Here is a 20,522-nt window from a genome sequence, read left to right as displayed (position 1 = left end):
TAAACTATAATCCCAATCCCTTGTGCACCCCATCCCTGGCCCCCAACTTTTCACAAAAAAAATACCCATCTCCTGCCCTAAACCCTTAAACCCTACCCCAACGTGACTAACCCTGGTCCCCTGCCCTTCCCCTGGCCCAAACCCTAAAACACTACCCCTGCGTGCACCCCATTGCCCCAGCCCTTTCCCTACCCTAAACCCTAAAACACTGCCCTTGCATGCCCCCGCCTCCCCCGGGTCCCATCCCCTAAAGTAGTAGCCCCCTTCCCCAAGCCCAATCCCCCTTACCTCTCTCCTGTTGGTTGGTGCAGGCAGCTCGTCTGAGGGGCGGTGCATGTCGTGAGGAAGCGCAAGAGTCCCTCCATTTTCTATAACAACGTGGATCGCCTACCAACACGGCTGTTTCCACGCACATAGTTGCCAGTGTCCCGTATATTTTTTACTACACATATGCCTTTACCATGCATACATTTACTCAATGAAATTTGTTGTAAAGGCATTTATGGTAAAAGCATTAGCGCCGTAAAATAATGTGTAGTAAAGTCTATGCGTTGTGATGATCCGTGTGTTGTGATGGCATGCATGGAAACATCCGCGGTGAAATGGCTGTTTCTCTCATGAGGCATGTTGCATCTCTATGAACGCATGCTCCATTCCTCTCCAAACCATTGCATCGCCTCTTCCAACATGCAGCACAAAGCATTTCACATAAAAGGTTAAACTATTGTCTTTGGCTGTGCTTGTTTTAAACGGCTCTTGGTGCAGGTTAGGGTAGCTTTGCTTCATCCCGCAGAAAATATTATCACTTCACTTTTCAATAAAAGAGAAGTTTGACTGATCCATGTCCTGCAAAATGTGCGACTCCCCTAATACATTCAGGGGCGTAACGCGGGCCCCTCCAGCTCCTCTGGTGCAGGGGGCCAAACACCCCGCAGGGTGCCCCACCCTTCAAGAGGCCCCATTCAGTTACTATATGGGGTTGATTCTGGGAGCTTTCAATCACATTCTTCAAAAGGAGCCCCCATCCTTTTTGTTACTCCACTGATACACAGGAGCCGCACCGTGCACAGATGTGATGTACATAGTCTGCCTCTGTGCCTGCAATTGTCAGATTCCCAAACATTTTCAATTGTAAAAAGCTTATGCCAATGATTTACAGACAGAAAATTAACATTTCCAATGCGCAATACACGGGGCACTCCTATTGGAAAATGATTCTAGGGAGTTCACTCTGGGGTACTTCTAATTGAACAATTATAGGCAGATGGCGGTTTCATTCCATTGGTTTTTTCCTCATACATTATCACTCCGCAGTGACGGTTCACTCGGTGCTCTTCCAAGTGTTGTCGCAGTGACCCCTCTGCCGTAGATCTATTGACGCTCCTCACCCTGCTGTCGTAAGTGACAGCCAGAGCGCCATTACGTGTTCTCACTCCTCTCGTGCCGCAGGGTTCACACAATCCGTTCTCAGGCTGCCCGGCGTGGCAAGACATAACTCAGTTTCGGCAAATGTGCTCTCCGTAGTTTCCAATTTTCAGAGACTTTGACAAACATTGACCTTCTATGCCATAAAATTGAGCACGTGATGCCCGTGTACATTTTTAAGCGCGCTGACGCACAGCGTCCATGGTAGCTCTGGCAACGCCTGAAGTTACTTCCCTGGAAGGCTGCAGGCTAGAGCCTGCGTTGAGAACAGGATGCGCTGCCCTAATCCAGCCCTGCTCCCTCGCGCCATGCAGTGTGGCGCCGATTTGAACATTTTGCCGGACCTGAGTTTTGGTTTCGAATGAGGCCCTGAAAAGCAGCCCTTGTTTTGATGTCGTATGCACTTAGGCATATAATGCAACCACCAGATGAAGAGGCACTGCATATAAGTGCACTTTCAACTCTGAATTAAGTTTGATATCATCGTACTTTGGCTGCTAAAAGAAGATCAGTGCTGCTGCCTTCTGCATGGCTCTGCCCTCAGGGAAGTCTCAGTGCCAGGAGCAGGAGTCACCTGTGCAGTCGGAAGTTGATGGACAGCAGAGATGACACCTCGCCTGATCAGGGGCTACAACTGCTGTGAGGTTTGCCTGGGCTGATTGGGGCTACAAAGAGGGATAAATTTGCCTGGCCCTGTTGGGGCTACAGTGAGGTTGTCATGTCCTAATTGGAACTATAGGTGCCATGAGGTTCACCGTGCCTGATCCGGGCTGCAACTGCCGTGAGGTTGGCCTGGCGCATGAAGGACTACAACTGCAGAGGCATTGACATCAGCCAAGCTGGGGGTGCCTGAGCTCCATCAGCTCGGCAGAACTGGCACTGTGGGGCTGATGCCTGCACAAATAATCAGATCACCATGGGACAGGGATCAATCTGCGCGGCTGCATGTGAGACATACGTGGGTCATGCCCATCCTACCCAGTGCACTCTGAGTGACTGCAACTGAATGCCGTGAACCTCTAACTGCAATATCATCATACCTCTGAGACGGCACTAGTCAAACTTGAGGTATAAGGACTGAGGGGCATATTATCAAGAAACGGCGTTAAAATTATCGCCGCTTTAGCGGCAGAAAACTGCTGCTAAAGCGGCGATAATGAGCTTGATAATATGCCCTTGTGAATTCCCATAGAAGCCCATGTTCTGGTGTCAACATGGGCTTCTATTGGAATTCTCTGCGGCATATTATCAAGCCCATTATCGCCGCTTTAGCAGCAGTTTTCTGCCGCTAAAGCGGCAATAATTTTAACGCAGTGCTTGATAATATGCCCCTCCTTGCGCTGCTGGAACGTCACTATTTACGAGGCTGCACTAAGCCACTTTTTTTGGCTTAATGATGCGTCGCAAATATTGTTCCCTTTAATGCAGTTTTCTGCATTAAAGGGGCGTGCACTGGGTGCTGCTGGGGGCATTCTCAGCAACATCCATGGCTTTTTGACACTGTCCCAGATTTACAAGAAATCGTAAATCTGAGGCAGCACCAAAAACGTATGCCTCCCTGAGGAGGCGTAATGGAGGCACAACGAGGAGAAATATCTTTATTTATCCTCGTTTTACCTTTTTCTATGTGTGCTGCATTCTACAGCACACATAGAAAGAAGAAAAGGCCTCTTGTGATGGCCTGCACAAAAATAATCATCTCAGCAACGCAGGCTCCCTTGCACAATGGTGCAAAGGTGCCTGCGTTGGCGCATGGCAGCCCATTGTGCGCTGGCGCAGGGAAAAAGAACAGGAATGCTCTGTATCTGATAGACATGGCACATTCCTGCCCTTTTCTTTCGCTGTAGTGCAGCGCAGCAGGAAGGCCTGCAGCGCTGCTCTATGGCAACACCTCATAAATGCAGCCCTTTATTCCTACCCGATAGATCACCAGGGGTTAAGAACTCAAGCAAGTGAGTGAACTGATTGTGCATTTTACCCGTGGGGCACCAGTAAACTGTACCCAAGCCCTATTCATGCTTCTGCTATCATGTCTGAGGGACAAGTCATCAAGGGTCACCTAGGGGAGCAGATAGCACTGAGGGTGAAGAACCACAAGAAGAAAGGCGTGACTTGGATCACTACCTTGTACGAATTGTACAGTATTAAGTAGTACTGTAAGCTTAAAAATGACAAAAATACTTTCTTTTTTAAAAAGGCAAGCACGGGGTGGATGTTAAAAGTATTGTGTCTACATGTTGAGTATTGAATTCAGAGCTTGTTCCCCGCACACACCTCTTTAAAAGGCCTGTGACTGCTCACTCTCGCTACCCTAAAAGCACTTTTGCTACCCAGAAAGTCAAGTGTGGAAAGAGCTATGCTTGGCCCAGTTTGCAAAGCCATAGTAGGATGGAGCCAAGGACACCAGTGGCAAGCAAACTCATACACTACAGTTGGGGCCTACTAGCCCCTGTCTGCCCTATGGGCATCCAAAAGGGGTCTGGCAAGCTCAAAGGCAGAGCACAGGAAACTGAGTCTGAATGTCTACTTTCTAAGAGCTAAGGGGTTTCCTACAGGATGTATATCTGTGACAGAGTATGAACTAGGGCGTGGGCCATTGAGTTTCCTCCATGAAGAAACAGCGAAAAGCAATGAAGAGAACACCAGAAGAAGCCAGAAATGTGAGGTCTTTGCTTACTACTCCATGGCAAACTAGACAATAAAGTGAAGTGTATTACTAATGAAGCCAAAGCCACCAAGATTTGTATGTCTGTCCCATTTAAATAAAGGTATCTAAATTCCAAAGTGCAGAGATTGCTCCATACTGCTGTGCTGAATACAAAGAACTCTGTACACCTGCATAACCAGAGTCCCTCTAGCAGAGTGGGAGGGTATGGTAATACAGCTGGCCCTACGGGGGAGCAGAAGGGTGCAAAACCTAGTATCTCCAACTATAGCAAAAAAAGGAATTTCAATATGTGCAGTTCGATGATTCATATATTTCCAGAGGTGAGCTGTGCTACCCTGGTGTGCAGAGAAGAGATGATTTCTGTGGGAGTTGATGCCTCACACAGATTTCCTTTAAGGTGTGGCTTGAAGACATTCCTATTTTCTATTCCAGAAGCTGACAAAGAACTCCTGAAATAAAAAATGGAAAATAGGCATTTTTCTTATTGCGGAGTTTAGAATTATCAATATTGCTTTATTTTTGTGATTAGATGTATAAGGCAAGGGCTTATCTCAATTTACTATCTATTGTCAGGTTGAGAGAATCAGGAAGAAGCGTAATCTTTGGGAGGCAAAGTTGTAGATTATGCTTTTTCATCTAAAAATCATCTGGTTTGTTGATTCCATTTGTTCCTCTGTTTCTCTATTCCCCCATATTTGCCAGGAACACAGGCAAATGGTTTACAGAGTTGATAACAACAATCTTTCTCCTTATCACACCTCACCAGACCTATGCGAGGGAAGCATAGGGCGGGCACTACGAGAGTCTCGAATGTCCATAAACCTTTTACGGACCCTGCAGCTCTCTGTAATTGGTAGGATTGTGCTTCTTCAAATGGTGGCGCTTCCCTGCCTACTTAATATAATTTCAACACACTTCCACTTTGGATCCTGCAACAAAGACCTAGACGCGCTGATCCGGTCTTTTATATGGGGGTCGGGTGACACAGAGTGGCACCTGCAACAAAACAATGACCAGTAAAGGCAGGCGGATTAGCAGTCTCCGACTTTGAGACTTACTACATACCAATTCTGCAGATGGTGTTGAAGCAGGTGGAGGGGACAGCGTTGACCTGTCGGGTCATGGAGTGGTAGGAGTCGAGTACGATGCCGAGGTTCCGGGCATGGTTGGTGGGTGTGGGTGGGCTGCCGAGGGCGGTGGGCCACCAGGTGATGTCCCATGCAGTGGGGGAGGGTCTGAGGACGAGGACCTCTGTCTTCTCCGAGTAGAGCTTCAGGCAGTTGCTGCTCAACCAGGATGTGACGTCCTTCATTCCTTCCTGAAAGCTGAGTCTGGTGGTGATGGGGTCCTTTGTGAGGGAAAGGATGAGCTGGGTGTTGTCGGAGTAGGAGACTATGTTGAGTCCGTGCTGTCGGACGATGGTGGAGAGAGGGGCCATGTAGATGTTGAAGAGCGTAGGGCTGAGTGACAATCCTTGAGGCACTCCGCAGTTGATCTCTGTAGGTTCGGAGAGGAAGGGTGGCAGTCTCATTCTTTGGGTCCTGCTGGTGAGGAAGGAGTAGAGCTATTCGAGGGTGGTTCCCCATATGCCAGCGTCGTGGAGTATGGTGGCAAGTGTGCGGTGGGAGACGGTGTCAATGGCTGCAGAGAGGTTGGGTAGCATCAGGGCCGCAGTGTGGCCTTGGTCGAGGAGGGTGCGTATGTCATCTGTGGCAGCGAGTAGGGCGGTCTCAGTACTGTGGTTGCTGCGGAATCTGGATTGGGAGGGGTCGTGGATGGAGTTCTCTTTAATGAAGTTGGGCGTTGACGGTCTTCTCTGTGACTTTGGCAGTGAAGGGAAGGAAGGAGATGGGTCGGTAGTTCTTGAGGTTCGAAGGGTCTGCCGAGGACTTCTTGAGCAGGGGCTTGACTTCTCCGCGTTTCCAGTCGTCGGGGAAGGTGCCGATTTCGAAGGTGGTGATGGTGCATCGTAGTTCCGGTGCGATAGCAGAGGCAGCTCTGTGGAAGACGTGTGGATGGCAGGGGTCTGTTGGTGCTCCCGAATGGACGCCTTTCATGGTCGATTCGGTGTCTTCAGTGGTGGCTGGGGTCCAGGCGGAGATGGGGGGGTTGGCTGGCATTGTTGGAGGGGGAGTGGTTTCGGAGTCCGGAGTTCGTTCGTTGAAGTTATCATAGAGGGACTTGATTTTCAGGTAGAAGTAGGAGCTGAGCTTGTTGCAGAGGTCCTGGGGAGGGGAGATGTCTGTGGCCTCTCTGGGGGGTGGTTGGTGAGTTCTTGGATGATGCTGAAGAGTTCCTTCGAGTTGCCGGTGTTGGCGGAGATCTTGTCTGGAAGTAGGTTTGTTTGGTTGATCTGATGAGATTGTGGTATTCTGTCATGGCGTTCTTCTATGTGGTGCGGTCTTCCGGCGTTTTGCTGTTTGGACAGTTCTTCTCAAGATGTCTGCAGGTGCATCTGGATTCTTGGAGATCAGTGGTGAACCAGGTGGCCCCTGGGGCATTGTCTGTCGGGGTTGCGGAGGGGTGCGAGTATGTCTGCGCAGTTGCAGATCCATCTGTGTAGTTCTTTGGCTGCAGGTTGGCATTGGTCGAAGTGGAGGGGGCATCGCAGTTGAGGGTGGAGTTGAGGTGCTCTTCGGTGACCGTGCTCCAGTTCCTTCAAGGTGGGTGGTGTGCACGTTTGGGGTCAGTGCGTTTGTCGATGTGGAAGTGTACACTGCGGTGGTCTGTCCAGAGGGGTTGCATGGAGTGGCTGAAGTGGATGTTGTTACCACCTGCGAAGATGAGGTTGAGGGTGTGTCCTGCCTTGTGGGTGGGGGTGGTGCCGAGCTGTTTCAGTCCTAGGTTTGTGAGGTTGTCCAGGAAGGTGGAGGATTTGGGGTCGTTGAGGTTGTCGAGGTGGAAGTTGAGGTATCCGATGAGTATATAGTCCATGGAGGCTATGGTGTGGGGTGCAACGAGGTCGGCAATGGTAGTGGCAAATGCAGTTCTAGGTCCAGGGGGCCTGTAGGTTAGCATGCCACGTAGTGTGGATCTGGGGCTGGTCTGTATCTGGAAATGGAGGTGCTCGGTGGTGGATGGGGAGTCGCTCGTAGTGGAGGTGGTGAGTCAGAAGGAGCTCTTGTGTGCGATGGCGAATCCTTCACCTGGGCGGTTGGGGCAGTCTTTCCTCTGGATCTTGTATCCATCAGGGATGGTGGTGGCGATGTTGGGGCAGAGGAGGAGTTGGTCCAGATTTCTGTGAAGAAGGCGACGTCTGGTGAAAGGGTGTCAAGGAGGTCCCAGATCTCTACGTCGTGTCTGGGTCAGGGAGCGCACGTTGAGGAGGATGCACTTCAGGGCTTTGGTGGAGTTGGCGTACGACGTGGGGGTGGTGTCCGTGGGGGTGCAGAGGGTGGTGAAACTCTGGTGGCGGCAGGAGAATTGGCCATGGGTGACGTTCTGCGTGGACAGCTGGCAGTTGTTCCTTTCGGGTTGAGTGCGAGGAGGGCAGCTGAGTCATAGCAGTGGATGGTCAGAGATCCAGGGTCCCTGGCACTGGGTGCAGTCAGGTCACAGATGGGCACAGACGGGTATTGCCATTGGTGCGCCTCCGGGGCACCTTTGGCGTGCCAGAGGTGCGGCCATGCAGCGGCTGCCATCAAATAGGGAAGGGGAAGGGAAGCGCAGCTAGGAGGCTGGAGCGGGAACCGGCAGGGGGAGGGGGAGGGGCCGCGGGGGCAGCAGCGGAGGGAAAAGGCTGCGAGCGGGCACCGAGGACAACAACAGAATGGGAACAACAGGCAACACTCTAAAACAAATAGCAGGCAACAATCTAAAGCAAATAACAGGCAATAATCTAAACCAGGAATTCAGAGGTGACAATAACAAATAAGAAGGTGCAATACAGAAAAAGACAGAAACGGAAGACAGGACCAAGACAGATATGTGCACGAACACAGAGACATAGACACAAACCAGAGACAGACAGAGGGCCTCGAACACCTACGGGCGGAGGAAAGGCGGGATCAGCGGCACAACAGCAGAGCTGCTGGGAGAGTCAACAGATCCCTGATCAGTAGGTTAGCGGTCTCGCTCCCGGACCGTCTTGGAATCGATGCATCACTTCCCCCTAGAGTCTGGATTTGACGTATCACTTCTGCTAAGTGCAGCAGAACTGACGCATCTCTGTATTTTTTCACACTTCCTTTCTCTGCGGCTTTTTGTCCTTGTGAGTTTTGATGCACCTAAAGGTACATTGTGTAAAATCACGCCTTCATAATTTTCTCTGGACAGAGTTGCTTGAAACAATTTAAAAGTCATATTTTGAATTGTGTATGTAGGATTTTTGTAGGTCTGGTCATGTTTGGTTTAGATAAAGATACTTTATTTTTCTAAACTGTTGTATTGTCCATTTGTAGTGTTTTCACTGTGTTACTGTGTGTCTGGGTGCAAATACTTTACACATTGCCTTTGGGATAAACCTGTCTGATCATACCTAGCTGCCAAGGGGACTAGCAGGGGTTATCTATAGTGTGTAACTCCCTTATCCTGACTAGATGGAAGTGTACCTACTTGGACTAGGTGCATACCTCTGCCAACTAGAGACCTCCATTTCTAATAATAAGCATATAGAATTCAGCATAAATTAGTATTCAAATATAGGTTTGAAATATATTTTGAAAATGCGGTTGCTTTGACCTAAGTGCATTCATATTTATGAATATATGCGTACTTTTCTGCCCAAACCCAATCATATTATGTGGATTAAAAAATCAGTTCTCACCCCAACAAAAGCTTGGGATTGCTAGGGAAGCACACCGTTTAAACCTGAAACACCAGCTTTTCCTTTTTAACAAAGGCAGCCATGTCTTATTCTGGAATATGAGCATGTCATTTTCATCATGCACGTGCATATCACATTGCCATAGGTAGAGAGATTCAGCTTAACATGCACATTATATCAAAGTGTCATCCAGAAGCTACCTTTGATGTGCTAAGAACTTACAAAATATTGCCAGCGACATCCACACAATGTCAGGAGTACCCACAATATGACATAAGTGGGTTCCATTATGCTAGGACCATCATTATGTTAGGGGTGGACTCCATAATGAGAATGATTTACACTAGGCATAATGTTAGACCTGGCATCCTTGGCGTGGTTTCCCCTGACTTTTTGTCTTCTGACCTCCTGTTTTGCTGACTTCATTTTTGGTGGTGGTGTAGTGGGCAAAAGAACGATGGATTTAACCCAGATCTCTTGACTGGGGGAGAATGTCTGCATTGTCAGCATTCCGTCCATCATTTGTTTGTTGTAACGCTTTTCGCCCTAAGTGGGATGGGTATTCCCAGACGTGGGACCCGTGCTCACTACACCACTGGAGTCAAGCTATCCTGGCTGATGACGGCTGATAGCCAGAAACCGGTCCTAGGATGCTTGATTCCGGTCCAGGGAAGACATGGCTTGGCAGTTCGGGCTGGACTGTTCCCATGAGGCACAGGGTCAAGACTGATTTGCATATGGCCATGTCTAAACTGGGGTGGTGTAGTGGGCAAAAGAACGATGGATTCAACCCAGATCTCTTGACTGGGGGAGAATGTCTGCATTGTCAGCATTCCGTCCATCATTTGTTTGTTGTAACGCTTTTCGCCCTAAGTGGGATGGGTATTCCCAGACGTGGGACCCGTGCTCACTACACCACTGGAGTCAAGCTATCCTGGCTGATGACGGCTGATAGCCAGAAACCGGTCCTAGGATGTTTGATTCCGGTCCAGGGAAGACATGGCTTGGCAGTTCGGGCTGGACTGTTCCCATGAGGCACAGGGTCAAGACTGATTTGCATATGGCCATGTCTAAACTGGGGTGGTGTAGTGGGCAAAAGAACCAAGGATTTAACCCAGATCTCTTGACTGGGGGAGAATGTCTGCATTGTCAGCATTCCGTCCATCATTTGTTTGTTGTAACGCTTTTCGCCCTAAGTGGGATGGGTATTCCCAGACGTGGGACCCGTGCTCACTACACCACTGGAGTCAAGCTATCCTGGCTGATGACGGCTGATAGCCAGAAACCGGTCCTAGGATGCTTGATTCCGGTCCAGGGAAGACATGGCTTGGCAGTTCGGGCTGGACTGTTCCCATGAGGCACAGGGTCAAGACTGATTTGCATATGGCCATGTCTAAACTGGGGTGGTGTAGTGGGCAAAAGAACGATGGATTTAACCCAGATCTCTTGACTGGGGGAGAATGTCTGCATTGTCAGCATTCCGTCCATCATTTGTTTGTTGTAACGCTTTTCGCCCTAAGTGGGATGGGTATTCCCAGACGTGGGACCCGTGCTCACTACACCACTGGAGTCAAGCTATCCTGGCTGATGACGGCTGATAGCCAGAAACCGGTCCTAGGATGCTTGATTCCGGTCCAGGGAAGACATGGCTTGGCAGTTCGGGCTGGACTGTTCCCATGAGGCACAGGGTCAAGACTGATTTGCATATGGCCATGTCTAAACTGGGGTGGTGTAGTGGGCAAAAGAACGATGGATTTAACCCAGATCTCTTGACTGGGGGAGAATGTCTGCATTGTCAGCATTCCGTCCATCATTTGTTTGTTGTAACGCTTTTCGCCCTAAGTGGGATGGGTATTCCCAGACATGGGACCCGTGATCACTACACCACTGGAGTCAAGCTATCCTGGCTGATGACGGCTGATAGCCAGAAACCGGTCCTAGGATGCTTGATTCCGGTCCAGGGAAGACATGGCTTGGCAGTTCGGGCTGGACTGTTCCCATGAGGCACAGGGTCAAGACTGATTTGCATATGGCCATGTCTAAACTGGGGTGGTGTAGTGGGCAAAAGAACGATGGATTTAACCCAGATCTCTTGACTGGGGGAGAATGTCTGCATTGTCAGCATTCCGTCCATCATTTGTTTGTTGTAACGCTTTTCGCCCTAAGTGGGATGGGTATTCCCAGACGTGGGACCCGTGCTCACTACACCACTGGAGTCAAGCTATCCTGGCTGATGACGGCTGATAGCCAGAAACCGGTCCTAGGATGCTTGATTCCGGTCCAGGGAAGACATGGCTTGGCAGTTCGGGCTGGACTGTTCCCATGAGGCACAGGGTCAAGACTGATTTGCATATGGCCATGTCTAAACTGGGGTGGTGTAGTGGGCAAAAGAACGATGGATTTAACCCAGATCTCTTGACTGGGGGAGAATGTCTGCATTGTCAGCATTCCGTCCATCATTTGTTTGTTGTAACGCTTTTCGCCCTAAGTGGGATGGGTATTCCCAGACGTGGGACCCGTGCTCACTACACCACTGGAGTCAAGCTATCCTGGCTGATGACGGCTGATAGCCAGAAACCGGTCCTAGGATGCTTGATTCCGGTCCAGGGAAGACATGGCTTGGCAGTTCGGGCTGGACTGTTCCCATGAGGCACAGGGTCAAGACTGATTTGCATATGGCCATGTCTAAACTGGGGTGGTGTAGTGGGCAAAAGAACGATGGATTCAACCCAGATCTCTTGACTGGGGGAGAATGTCTGCATTGTCAGCATTCCGTCCATCATTTGTTTGTTGTAACGCTTTTCGCCTTAAGTGGGATGGGTATTCCCAGACGTGGGACCCGTGCTCACTACACCACTGGAGTCAAGCTATCCTGGCTGATGACGGCTGATAGCCAGAAACCGGTCCTAGGATGCTTGATTCCGGTCCAGGGAAGACATGGCTTGGCAGTTCGGGCTGGACTGTTCCCATGAGGCACAGGGTCAAGACTGATTTGCATATGGCCATGTCTAAACTGGGGTGGTGTAGTGGGCAAAAGAACGATGGATTTAACCCAGATCTCTTGACTGGGGGAGAATGTCTGCATTGTCAGCATTCCGTCCATCATTTGTTTGTTGTAACGCTTTTCGCCCTAAGTGGGATGGGTATTCCCAGACGTGGGACCCGTGCTCACTACACCACTGGAGTCAAGCTATCCTGGCTGATGACGGCTGATAGCCAGAAACCGGTCCTAGGATGCTTGATTCCGGTCCAGGGAAGACATGGCTTGGCAGTTCGGGCTGGACTGTTCCCATGAGGCACAGGGTCAAGACTGATTTGCATATGGCCATGTCTAAACTGGGGTGGTGTAGTGGGCAAAAGAACGATGGATTTAACCCAGATCTCTTGACTGGGGGAGAATGTCTGCATTGTCAGCATTCCGTCCATCATTTGTTTGTTGTAACGCTTTTTGCCCTAAGTGGGATGGGTATTCCCAGACGTGGGACCCGTGCTCACTACACCACTGGAGTCAAGCTATCCTGGCTGATGACGGCTGATAGCCAGAAACCGGTCCTAGGATGCTTGATTCCGGTCCAGGGAAGACATGGCTTGGCAGTTCGGGCTGGACTGTTCCCATGAGGCACAGGGTCAAGACTGATTTGCATATGGCCATGTCTAAACTGGGGTGGTGTAGTGGGCAAAAGAACGATGGATTTAACCCAGATCTCTTGACTGGGGGAGAATGTCTGCATTGTCAGCATTCCGTCCATCATTTGTTTGTTGTAACGCTTTTCGCCCTAAGTGGGATGGGTATTCCCAGACGTGGGACCCGTGCTCACTACACCACTGGAGTCAAGCTATCCTGGCTGATGACGGCTGATAGCCAGAAACCGGTCCTAGGATGCTTGATTCCGGTCCAGGGAAGACATGGCTTGGCAGTTCGGGCTGGACTGTTCCCATGAGGCACAGGGTCAAGACTGATTTGCATATGGCCATGTCTAAACTGGGGTGGTGTAGTGGGCAAAAGAACGATGGATTTAACCCAGATCTCTTGACTGGGGGAGAATGTCTGCATTGTCAGCATTCCGTCCATCATTTGTTTGTTGTAACGCTTTTCGCCCTAAGTGGGATGGGTATTCCCAGACGTGGGACCCGTGCTCACTACACCACTGGAGTCAAGCTATCCTGGCTGATGATGGCTGATAGCCAGAAACCGGTCCTAGGATGCTTGATTCCGGTCCAGGGAAGACATGGCTTGGCAGTTCGGGCTGGACTGTTCCCATGAGGCACAGGGTCAAGACTGATTTGCATATGGCCATGTCTAAACTGGGGTGGTGTAGTTGGCAAAAGAACTATGGATTTAACCCAGATCTCTTGACTGGGGGAGAATGTCTGCATTGTCAGCATTCCGTCCATCATTTGTTTGTTGTAACGCTTTTCGCCCTAAGTGGGATGGGTATTCCCAGACGTGGGACCCGTGCTCACTACACCACTGGAGTCAAGCTATCCTGGCTGATGACGGCTGATAGCCAGAAACCGGGCCTAGGATGCTTGATTCCGGTCCAGGGAAGACATGGCTTGGCAGTTCGGGCTGGACTGTTCCCATGAGGCACAGGGTCAAGACTGATTTGCATATGGCCATGTCTAAACTGGGGTGGTGTAGTGGGCAAAAGAACGATGGATTTAACCCAGATCTCTTGACTGGGGGAGAATGTCTGCATTGTCAGCATTCCGTCCATCATTTGTTTGTTGTAACGCTTTTCGCCCTAAGTGGGATGGGTATTCCCAGACGTGGGACCCGTGCTCACTACACCACTGGAGTCAAGCTATCCTGGCTGATGACGGCTGATAGCCAGAAACCGGTCCTAGGATGCTTGATTCCGGTCCAGGGAAGACATGGCTTGGCAGTTCGGGCTGGACTGTTCCCATGAGGCACAGGGTCAAGACTGATTTGCATATGGCCATGTCTAAACTGGGGTGGTGTAGTGGGCAAAAGAACGATGGATTTAACCCAGATCTCTTGACTGGGGGAGAATGTCTGCATTGTCAGCATTCCGTCCATCATTTGTTTGTTGTAACGACTTCATTTTTGGGGGCTCAAGATTCTGGGCACTTTACCACTGTTAACCAGTGCTGAAGTGCATATACTCTGTACTCAAAATATGGAAATATTGGCTGATCCTCAATTGACATTTTAATTTATTTATAAGGCCCTAGTAAAGTGCACTATATGTACCCATTGAATTTATCACAACACGGCTAATCATTCCTGAGGCCAACATGTTGTGCTCTGTGTTGTGCTGGTAAATTGAAATGGTTTGCGGATACTTAACAATTTTTTAAAAGGCTAAAGTCAGGTTTATGCCTTGAAAAGCAATCTATACCCGCTTAATTGATGTGTGATCCACAAAGCAAGACATGCATGAACATGCATGCAAAGAGTGGGATGTACACCTGTTTAGATTTTTGAGCTCATGTGTACAACATCACAGTGATTTTTCTGCGAGTACTGGATAATCACAAGCGTTTCACAATGTGTTCAATGCCTATGTAGGCAGGAAAATTGCTCTTGAATGGCACATGTTTAAATAGTGCAGACAATGTTGGAAAATGCCCTAAAATCTTTGTTAACAATGGGGGTCTCTAGTGGGCTGTGGTACAACCCTGTCCAAGTATGGACCATTCCTTCTAATCAGGATCAGGGGATTACACACCTAAGATAAAGAGAACCCCTGCTCACCCCCTTGGTTGCTTGGCACAAGCAAACAGTCCTATCTCAGAGGTAATGTATAAAGTATTTGTACATAACACACAGTGACATAGTGAAAACATTACAAATGGACATCACACCAGTTTAAAAAAAAATAAAGTATCTTTCTTTAAACCAAACAAGATCAAATCGACAAATATCCAGCATATACAACTCAAAATATGACTTTTAAAAGGTTTCAAGCAATTCTGTCCATAGAACTCTATGGTGTCCTGCCAGGTCTTGGCTTCAGACACACTCCCGGGGTTGGAGACAGTGTTGTGAAAGGCCAGGCACAGCCCTATTCAGTTGCAGGTGACAGCTCCTCCCACCACTCTATGTCAGGAAGGCCCATCAGCCTGGTGATGGGCCATCAGGATAGGCAGAGCACACCTCAACTCCCTTTGTGTGTGTGTGTGTAGAGTGAATGCACAAACAGGTCTCTTTCAGTTTAAACCAGACGTTGATTCCACAGGCATGCAGAGGCACAAATTGGTTAGACAAGAAAATGCCCACTTTCTAAAAGCGGTCCTAGGATGCTTGTTTCCGGTCCAGGAAAGACCTGGCTTGGCAGTTCGGGCTGGACTGTTCCCATGAGGCACAGGGTCAAGACTGATTTGCATATGGCCAAGTCTAAACTGGGGTGGCAGGGTGAGCAAAATAATGATGGATTTAACCCAGATCTCTTGACTGGGGGTGAATGTTTTGATTTCTTCTGCATTCCGTCCATCAATTGCGTGTCTTTCACTTTCTAAAAGTGGCATTTACAAACACACAATTTAAAAACCACCTTCACTAAAAGATGTGCTTTTAAATTCTGAGGTCAGAGAGCCAAAGTCCAAATCTCTTGCTATTCCCATGAAAGTTACACTTGTAGAATATTACAAGGCAGCTACAATGATAGCCTATGAGAAAGCTAGTCCTTGCAATAGTGAAAAAATGAAATTGGCAGTATTTCACTATCAGGACATGGAAAATACACCAGTACATGTCCTACCTTTCATGTACAGTGCACCCTGCCCATGGGGGTTCCTTGGGCCTACCTTTGGGGTGCCTTACATGTAGGTTAAAGGAGGGTTAGGGCCTGGCAAGTGGGTGCACTTGCCAGGACGACATGGCAGTGTAAAACTTCACTTACAAACACTGCAATGACAGGTCTGAGACACGTTTACAGGGTTACTCATGTGAATGGAAGAACCAGAGCTGCAGGCCCACTAGTAGCATTTGATGTACAGGCCCTGGGCACACACAAGGCACTTAACTAGAGTCTTACCAGTAAGTCAATATGCCAATCATGGAGAACCAATCAGAATTACAATTTACACAGGGAGCACTTCCACTTTAGCACTGATCAGCAGTGGTAAAGTACCCAAGGTATCTAAACCAGCAAAAACAAAGTGCAACATAACTTCAAAAATACAGGAGGTAGACGCAAAAAGACTGGGGAAACCACACCAAGGATGCCAAGTCTAACAGTCTTAAGCTGCGCTTAGAAAAAAAGACACAGTAATGAAACAAGCATTTACAATGGAATAGGTCTCGCAATTGCGAGTTTTTGAGCTATTGGCATTGTAAATGGCAATGCCTTTTATAAAAAATGTAAATGCATTGTCATTGTAAAAGCAATACCTATTGTATTGCAGAGCGTGGTGGCCATGAAGCGGACGCCACGCTCAATATTAAAGTAAAAAAAAATAAGAAAGAAAGAAAGAGGGCGGTGTCCTTGAAGCGGGTGCCGTGCTCATTATTAAAGTTAAAAAAAATATATGAAACCGAGAGCGGTGTCCCTGAAGCGGGGGCCACACTCCGTATTAAAGTAACAACATTTTTTTTAACCGAGCACGGTGTCCCTGAAGTGGGTGCTGCGTTCAACATCAAAATTTTAAAGATAACATTTAAACTGAGCGCAGTGTCCATAAAGTGGGCACCGCGCTCTGCATACAAATACAAAAAAATCAGCTGCCATTGTCCCATCAGTGTCAGTAAACAAAATAGTGCTCACAAGCCAACTAAACGGTCCAGTCGTTATGGGCGGTAACAAATGCAGAAAAGGCGGAACCAGGGAGGGACTAACGAGCCTATTTACGAATCAGAAGCCAGCCTTTTAAGAAGGACAATGACACAAAGCCAATGTCAAATATGGACGGAGAGTGGGCAGAGCTTCCCCTGCATACTCTTTTACAGCGTGCCTCGCAGAGCGAGCAGTGCATGCATGCTGCCGCTAGGCTCGACCTAAAAATAATAGAAGGAACAAACTTGAACCAAAAGAATAGCAATATTTACATTTCAACCTACCTATGCATAGTAAGTATAACAGTGTGTGTATGCACACATCCAGTTAGCCTACAGACCTGAGTAATCTAAGTGAATACCATACACTTACAATTGTAAACTACTACATGTGATCTACATACACATTGATGTTGTGTATTCATACATTTGTCGTAGTTCGCACGGATAATTCAATGCACCAGTAAATCAACGCATTTGATTATATTAATTTCAGCTTATTCATAAACTGTGCACTCCACTTCCAAAATCTTTTTTTTAATATAATACAATGAAAAGATTATTGTTTCGAACCTGTGCTTTCTAAATGTAGTGTTAGAATAACTTGGGAATACTTCTGAGTACATTCCTTTAAAGTACACCAATTTCCTGTTCCCAGATTAAAGCACTGTTGTTCTGCATTGCAAACATTTTTTCCTGCTAAATCAAATCTTACACGTGGATAATGTGAATTTATTTTTAGACACAGGCTTACAAGCTCATTTAAAACGTAAGCCGTCTGTCATCGTTTCTACTTCCATGGTATTCATCGAAGTAAAACCTGAGAGATTAAATCATAGCAGTTTCACTTCAAAATGGTACCCCAAGTGAATCTGTTGTGATATTATTCGAGCGCGTGGCCATACCGGGTAGACGTTGTTTGTCTCAGTGTTTGTACTGTATCAGTGTACACAGTGTCCCAAAACAGACTCAGCCACAGTCAGCTCTAGCAGAACATGCCACCATGAACTCCATCACAAAGCTTTACATACACAGAAGTTCATGCACCCTCTCATTGTCCTAGCATTTGTCGGTCTCCCCCTTTTCAGCTCCTGCAGTGCAGACAAATTCTACATGGTTTTCGACTGACTTTTTCTAATTTTATTATTTATTCACTATTTAGAAATATGCGGAAAGGGATTTTTTGATCAGAAAGGCTGCTGGGATTCATCCACCTGCTGAGTTCACTGAGTAGATGTTGGACCTCGTTTAATGTTCGTGGGGTTCCCCTGTCCCACATCTGGACGTGGGTAAGCGCGAGGCTCCTGAGGGCAGATATTCAGCTGACTTCACAATCAGAAACCTTAGAGCTGGCAGCTCAGCCCCGCTGGGTCATTTAGAAGAGAGCTAGTATCACTGATTTTCCCTGCACTGGACTCCGTTGCAAGGTCAAGGCAGACACATAGAAACATGTTTGTGTAACATATTTTTTTGTTCTGCGAAATTAACGCCCCAGACGGTTTAATTGTGCAGAGGTGAAAAACAAGCATTTGCAATGCAATTGGTCTCGCCCTTTGGACCTTATATGTATTTAGCTGTGCAGCACAGCCTGGATGTTGAACCATCTACTGTTCTTTAACATGGAGGGAAAGTAAGCACCAAACTGCGTGACACGCCAGGCATGGGAACATATGGAGAGAAATATTGCCTTTCAGCTGGGAATGGTATAGCCCAAAGCTTTGTTTTTAATATAAAATCAGGTCCTTCAGTGGTCATATCACTGAAAATACAAGATTTGAATATTATTGTCTACAGGTGCTCGTGGAAGACAATTTCTATGGACTGGAATCTAGAGAATGCTAAAGTGATTCTGGTGTTTTACTGACCTCAGCTGGACGTTTTCTATCAAGAAGGTTAAATAGAGGCATTTGCCAGAAATAGAAAAAAAATAAAGTCCCTCAGCAGAAAGCAATTGTGGTATTTTACTGACCTCTACTGTCCGTTTTCTATCAAGACAGTTAAATAGATGCAGTTGAACAAGCAGAAAGCAATTCTGGTATTTTACTGACCTCTACTGGTCGTTTTCTATCAAGACAGTTAAATAGAGGCAGTTGAACAGAAAAAAAGTCCCTAAGCAGAATCAGACAAGTCCTAGGGCTGATCTCCAGAGCCCACAAAGTACATACACATATAAGTATATATACTAAAGTATATACAAGAGGTCTCGAATACTCGACCTAAAAAGTAGGCCGGTTCAGCATATCGACCTGCTCACCATTGAGCTCTGCCTTAAGTCAGTCAGAATCAGGACCTTTGTTTAGCAGATGAGCAAAGAAGTAACAAAGCAGGAAACCTCCTAGAATGACAGCTGCCGAGGATGTTGTCACAAACATTTTGCTTTAAAAGGGCTAACCTTCAGATAATAAAATAAAGGATAAGTTTGGGATGAAAAACATTTCTTGAAGAACAAGCCTACTTATATATTGTAAAGTGCCCATGCTATTATCTGATTTGGTTGCTTGCCAATTTGGGAAACAAAATACCTGATGCTCAAAATGAACAAACATTTTTAATATTGTTAAAAGTTGTGGTTGGTAGGGATGTAGAAGCACAGGACCTCACCAAGTCCTTAGTCTACTACATCAACATCAACCTCAACCCTGGCTTCAAGGTCACATAGAACAAAGAAAGAAACCATGGCCCATATGTACGAATTTCCCTTTTTGCATTTCCACAAAAGCGAATCCTAACAATCACTATTTAAGAAATAAAAATTGGAATGTACAAAATTTGCAATTTCCTACTAGTGAGGAGTCACAATCATTTCATTTCATTTCAAAAATCTTTATTTCGATCACAGATCATGAAAGATACATAACAAAATATACACAGTTATAAACGTATTAAACATGATGTGATCCAATAGTTAAGACATTAAAATACATTAAAAGGAGAACAGAGGGTACAGTGTACTGTGCTAAAGTCTATCAAGGGGTCTGTTATACAAGTCTTTTCAGCACGCGACTACGAGTAAACCACAGGGAGGTTAAAAATTTTGAAAGTGCAAAGACAACAATAGGAGAAAGATCTGTCTTTAAGACTCTATAGGCAGGTTGGAAGGATCTGAAGCCCAAGTTCCTGAGTAACGGGACTAACCAACGTTTCCTGCTCCTCTCGTAGCCCTTGCAGAAGAAAACAGCGTGAACTTCATCCTCCTTCGGATGAGCACAGACAGGGCAAGTTGCTATGGTGGAGCGAGGAGACCAAGACGCTGTAAAAAATGCTAGAGGGAGGCATCCGTATCTCCATTGAAAGAATAGTTTCCTCGTTAGCAGAGGGGAGATCGCATCAAGAGTACTTTCGAGACAGTAAGAGTCTTTCGCTTTCAGGAATAAGTGTGTCAGGGATCCTTCACGGCTGTCGTTGATAGCTCTTGTGAGCATCAGTTCGTAGTATGCTCTCACGAGTACCTTCTTTGAAATCTTTGTACAGGAGTCACAATCGCTATTAGGAAATCGCAAATTAGGAAATGCCAAACCAATCGTACCTATGGGCCTAAGGCCCGAGGGAATTTGAATGCTCTACAAGAGCATTCTTTTTCCCCCTCTAATTTTAGGAGGGGGCCTTAGGACAATAGGTACGAATGGTTTTGTATTTCCAAATTTGCTATTTCTTATCGTAAATCACACATTTAGATTCAAATGCCCTTGGGCCTTTATACAGCCCACCCTCTAATGACTTAGTTGATAGTGTTAACAGGTATGTGAAGGAAGGTGTACAGATGGCACTGGCATCTAATTTGAATGTGGCACAATTTTTAAAAGAAAAAATTACTAGTTTTACCAACGTACCTTGTGACACCAAAAGTTGTAAATAGTAGAGAGTCTACTAGAGTGACAGAGATCAAGGATGATGAATTAAAGGTAAAGGAAAAAAATATTAAAAAA

Source organism: Triturus cristatus, chromosome 5_1 (assembly GCF_964204655.1).
Source record: "Triturus cristatus chromosome 5_1, aTriCri1.1, whole genome shotgun sequence".
Classification (NCBI taxonomy): Eukaryota; Metazoa; Chordata; class Amphibia; order Caudata; family Salamandridae; genus Triturus; species Triturus cristatus.
Note: the sequence above shows the minus strand (reverse complement) of the source record.